The 5882-nt window shown below is 44.3% G+C and overlaps 1 long non-coding RNA gene across 1 annotated transcript; it reads right to left on the reverse strand.

Annotated features, from left to right (window-relative positions):
* Positions 1 to 3386: 3386 nt before the first annotated feature.
* On the reverse strand, positions 3387 to 5508 carry LOC121034384 (uncharacterized). The gene is made up of 2 exons (XR_005792402.1): positions 5382 to 5508; positions 3387 to 3583 (listed from the first exon to the last, which is right to left on the reverse strand). It is a non-coding gene; the product is annotated as an uncharacterized LOC121034384 (long non-coding RNA).
* Between the last annotated feature and the right edge of the window lie 374 nt (positions 5509 to 5882).

Below are 5882 nucleotides of genomic sequence, written 5' to 3' on the forward strand. Positions count from 1 at the left end.
AAAGTGGCTTCAGGGACAAGCTAATGTTTTGCTTGGAAATGTCTTCAACGCCTTGAAAATGGTTGCTCTCAGATGTACAGCCGTTCCTGAATTTTCTGAGTAACTCGGAAACTCTAAATACCTGAGAGTCACGTACATTTTGATTTGAGCCAGGGCGACCGAGTCACCTTGAGCAAGTCACATCAGCTCGCCGAGCCTCAGTTCCTTTGTCAACAAACTGGAAAGAATATCTCCCTAACAAATCACTGCAAATAGTAAAGACATTGACATAAGGAAAGCCCAGAGTATAGAAAGGATACACGACACATGACCACTGTCTTCATTCACAGAAAACCGTCAGGGTAAGATTCGTAGCGTGAGGTGAGGTTTGCATGTTGCACGCGGCCACCCATTTCAAGCATGTATCAAAATATGAGGTCAGACATTAAACCAGCAGGAAAGGAAAAAGGATACCTTGATTTAGGCAAATAGATCTCATGAGTCGAGACACCCATATCTTTGGATTTTGTCACAATCGAACGGGAGGGTTTTGACCTTCCTTTCGATCACTGTGTTAGTCCTATTCATTTTTTATTTACTTTATTCTCTGACTTACTGGTTCCATAGTATACACAGGGCTATAGTACATGGCTAGACCAGACAAGGAAGGGATGGTCCACATGGAAAATAATGCATACATAACTCCTTTTGCAACTTTTATAAACAACTTCAGCGATTCATTCTCAAGGATCAACCATTTCATCATCGTCAAATGATGAATCCGAGAAAGGTTCGTCTAGTCACCTGTTATATCTGAATTAGGCCATAAATCATCTTGTGCCTTCAGTGTTTTTTCAGTAGGAACCCAGAGAAGACAATGAACAAAATAAAATTTCACGCTAGCAAAGTTCTATCTATACCTCGATTTAAGATCCAAAAAAAAAAAAAAAAAAAATTCTTTCCTAATCTCCATCGGTCATGTTTCATATTTATCCTTATTCCATGTCTTTAGTTCCTTCCTTAAATACCTTTAGAACTACTGCCACCATTTTCTGAGCCAAAGAACCAGACCACTTCTCCAGATTTTATGTCGTTTTACAAAGCTGAACTCAGAGCTTTATTTCCAAGTCACTCTTTATTCTCATATCTTAAGATGTCTTAGTTGGGGCACCTGGGTGGTGGGGTGACTGGGTTTCTCAGTTGGTTAAGCAACCAACTCTTGGTTTCAGCTCAGGTCATGATCTCACAGTTTCGTGGGTTCAAGCCCTGCATTGGGCTCCACACTGAAGTGTGTGCCTGCTTGGGATTCTTTCTCTCCCTCTCTCTCTCTCTCTCTCTGCCCCTCCCCGACTTGTGTTGTCTCTGTCTCTCTCAAATAAATAAATAAACTTAAAAACAAAGATTTCTTACTTCAGTACAGTCACTCCTGCTTGCCTTTTTTTTTTTTTTTCTCTCCTCTTCCCAAATTCAGTTTTGTTTTCTCAGGCCCCAACCACAGAATCTTTGTGCTGGAAGAGATCTCACATATTTTATAACCTGCTTCCTATGCATGAGGAAACCAGTGCCCTGAGAAATTACATGAACTGTACTTTCAAGAGCCCAATCCTTTTTAGCAAGAACCAAATTCGACTTGTCTTCTTTCCGGCAAAATAGAAAAAGTATGAAAAAACTACTTAACTTTAAGTAGAAGAGGTAGTTTTGATCCTTTAAAGTATTTCCTCATTCCGAGGGTGCCTGGGTGGCCCAGTTGATTAAGCTTCCAACTTCAGCTCAGGTCATGATCTCGCAGTTTGTGAGTTCAAGCCCCGCGTCGGGCTCTGTGCTGACCGCTCAGAGCCTGGAGCCTGCTTCCGATTCTGTGTCTCCCTCTCTCTCTGCCCCACCCCTGCTTGTTCTCTCTCTCTCTCTCTCTTTCTCAAAAATAAATAATACATTTTAAAATTTTTTAACAAAAAATAAACTTAAAAGAAAATAAAATAAAATAAAATAAAATAAAATAAAAATAAAGCATTTCCTCATTCATGAAATTTGGAGGTTTGAGTTGATGAGCAGCATGGAAGGGAATCAGGGAAAATGAAATACATGGCATATAAATTTGCACGTTAAACATCTATGGTTTCCATATAATGTCGTCAATTAATCTATCTAACGGGAAGGGGAGATATCTGACGGACTTATTTCTTTTTGCCAGAGCACCACCTTACAGCTGTGGTCTTGTGGTAATATGGCTGGTACAATTAGAAACCAAAATTAGAAACCAAGCAACCACAAGAGGAAAAGCCTCTGGAACAACTCTAGGCTGACCCAGAATCTCCAGCCAAGGACACTGCAGGAACCCACACTTTGCTGCACATATGGTCCCCAGCCTGCCACGAACTCTCTGAACAGGGGGGCAATCCCCACATACCTCACATGCATACCTGGAAACCTTCATGCTCATTTAACTGAGACTTTTCAACAAATCTCAGAGCAAAAGAAAACTAGATAACCAGTTACTTAACTCAGGGCCATAACTCAACTCATCTTTGGGTGTCATCAACAATTCCACTGCCTGAGACACCAGGAGAGAAATACCCCAGTGTTTTTCATCAGAACCACTGATATGAGCTTCCCTGACATTGAACTATGGGCTTTATTGTTATTTTAAAGAAAAATTATTGTCAAACGCACGGATTTTAAAACATCTGTTTTCATTCTGAATTCCTTTTTCCCAAAGATGTTTTATCAGTAAAAAGTGCCATCGAAGACGCAGGAATTCAAAAACATTCGCAAACTCATACATGAAAAATAAACGAGTTGTCGAAGTCATGGATGTGGGGCTGAAGGAGACGGGGTTGGAAACCAGTTCTCCTGGTGATGCAGCCTTAGGAATGGCAAAGGTGAAAAAGGACCCACTGAATTTTTCTCTTTCTCCCCAGTCATGTAGTGACATAAGGATAAGTTCCAAGGTTCACCACCGGTTTAAAATTATTTCATTATGACTCTGGGTTGTCTGAGATATACATCATTATCTCCCAGGGAGCCACAGTGAATTAGAGAAATACTTTGGAACCCTGGACTCCGGAATTCCAGCCCCTCACCCACCAATGACACTCAGCGGGGTCAATAATACTTGCCTTCTAAAAACAATACAGGAACGTGATACTACCCCTTTATTAAAACGGCCTTTTGAGCTGGTCTGTTTATGTGAATTAAAAACAACAACAACAACAACATTGTGTTGGTGAGTTATGTTACAATTAGTGACATTTTAGGAAAGAAAGCATTCAGGACGTGTATTTTATGGCCACGTCGCCCGGAATATTATTGTGAGTGTCTGATTTATCAACCATCGGCTCGAGAGATGATAGTCTTCTTCCTTATTTTTAGGAGCGTTGGGGTGCAGACTAAAGCAGTTACTATGCGGCCAGAGACTGAGTGATATTTTTATTATATTGCTTCCCCTTGCAGCCAAATAATCTTGAGTAAAAAGGGGGGACAGGGTAATGGTAAGAGAACAAGCTCACTGCCAAACATAGAGCCTTCTCTTCATAGACAGTTTCTCAGTGTGAAGGGGCATTTCCTAATGTGACTGGCCGTCGAGTCCGCCGAAATCACGATTCCCCTGTAATTACAAAAGATACATCCTGTGGCTTTCAAACCACAACATGATCACGTGGAACAGAGGAACAAAGAGACCTGGGGGCTAGAAGCACGTGAAATCTTGGCTTTTTCTTCATCACAGCAATTAAGTAGCCACTAAGCACCACCCTGACGGCCCATGATTTTGACTCAAACCCTGGTGACATATGGGTTCGAAGGATGCCACTGGAATCCACCTTCGGCCTGTTGCTTATCATGTGTCTCTGACGGTGCGTTTTAGGCATAGAGCTCCATGACCAGGGACGGACGGGCTCCGGGCTCCGGGCTCTGCCTGCCCGGATCCTAACGAACTTCCACGAGCCAGGGCTGGCTTGAGAGAGTGTCATTTGGTACCCTTGCAAAGGGATAGGAGGCAAAGGCTATTTTAAGAACGGTATGGTTTGGGGTGATCTCTGTGAAGTTTATGAGTAGTCAGGGAAGAGAACATAAAACTTGCTGGACACATGTAATTAAAATACAGGGTAACTAAATTCATGTGTAAGTAATAGGAGAGCACAGCGGAGCCAGGGGATCGTAATAAGCATCCTGGTTGAAGTGAAAAGCAATTTGTGGTGGGGCTTTCAAATTCCTACTTTAGTGGACAGATTTGGAAAGCTCACCAATAGTCTTCCTGGCTGGGTAGGTTTACGTCCATGGGCCTTTCATTTAAAAAATAAAAAAAAAAAAAAAAAACTCTTAAAAATAGCAGTAGGGGGGGGGGGGGGGGTTGGGGGGGGGGGGGGGGGGTTGTTTTCCCGCAGGAGAAATCACAGCTTCATAAATGCATCCATTTCTGGGGAGCAAAAAGCAGGCTTCAACAGCGATCAGCATGCCTTTGCCCCATCCGCGGTGAGGCGGCGAAGTTCCTGGGCCCTACACTGCGTCGTCTCCCACACGTCCCCTGGGCCTCTCAATTTCCAAAGCCTATTCTACATGCAGATTTACAAACTGGAGACAGTGGAAGGGGGGAGGGGACTTTACAAAAACCACAGATGTTACTTACTATCCTCAAGTTTGCAGGGTCGTGGACCAAACACGGGTCTGATGTGCCGAATCACCCCCTTTATCCTGGGGCAGGGCGGTATCAGAAAACACCCATTCCTTCCGTCCGGAAGCGGCCGTCGGGCTGGCCCCCCTGCCAACCGTGTGATGTGGTACGCTTCGTGAACAAGCCCTAGTGCCACGTAGACTGGTTGCCCGTTGTCTCCAATAAGCCCTCTGAAGTATGGGGCTGGCTGGGTGGCTCGGTCGGTTCTAAGGGTCGGACCCTTGGTTTCAGCTCAGGTCGTGACCTCACAGGTCTGTGGTTTCCAGCCCCAATTCGGGCTCTGCGCCCGGCAGCCCAGAGCCCGCTTGGGATTCCCTCTCTTCCTCTCTCTCTGCCCCTTCCCCCCTCCCACGGTCTCTGTCTCTCTCAAAAATAAATAAATCAACTTAAAAAAATAATTAAAAAAAAAAAACATCTAAAAATGAAACAGATCCCAAACAGCCACAGACGAAATTTACAAAGCCCTTGGACATGGCGGGAGAGAGTAAGGTGGGAACAGAATATGAAAGAACAGAGGATCCTCCGCGCGGTTTCACATGATAAGTGGTCCGTAAAAACCATTATCATGGACAAGAAAAAAGCCCCAGTCGTGGGCCACGGACCCCAGACTTTCAATGTCTAAACCATACATGTATATTTTGGGGAGACCGATCTCCCTTCTTCTTAAGAGAACTGTTAGCTTAAACCATAAACTGTGCCAAATAGCAGAACATAAGAGCGTGAAGGGTCTCACACTTCATCCCGGCTGATCGCATCATTTCGCCTCCTGGGAAGAAACATGGAAAGTCGCAGAGCAACTTTCAAAAGTACAGACCACTCCTCCGCGCTGGAAGTTGAGTATCAGGGTCCAAAGAAGAGCGTGAGTTCTGGATCATACAGAGAGATCTGGTGTCAGATCCCGGGTCTGTCACTTCCTGTCCCTTTACTCTCTCCAAGTCCCTGTTTCTGTACCCTTCGGGTCAGGATAACGAGATCGAGGTCAGCCAAGGCAGCTCGGCCATTAACTGTGGCATCAGCTTCTGCCAAAACAGCATTAATAAGAAGAAATATGTTTGAAGTGGGTAAGACGAGAAGATGGCAGGGGGAAAAGAATAATAGCTTTTAGTGGATTGGCAGAGAAAGAAAAAAAAATGAAGTGTTCTGCTGCTGAAGTTTTCCCCAGAGCCCCGGGGTTTCTCAAGCCCGTCTTCCAAGACCACAGGGGCAAAGAGAAGCTGGAAAGGCGGGATTCCAG

This window comes from Herpailurus yagouaroundi, unplaced genomic scaffold (genome assembly GCF_014898765.1).
Source record: "Herpailurus yagouaroundi ecotype Mexico unplaced genomic scaffold, PumYag 160, whole genome shotgun sequence".
NCBI classification, from domain to species: domain Eukaryota; kingdom Metazoa; phylum Chordata; class Mammalia; order Carnivora; family Felidae; genus Herpailurus; species Herpailurus yagouaroundi.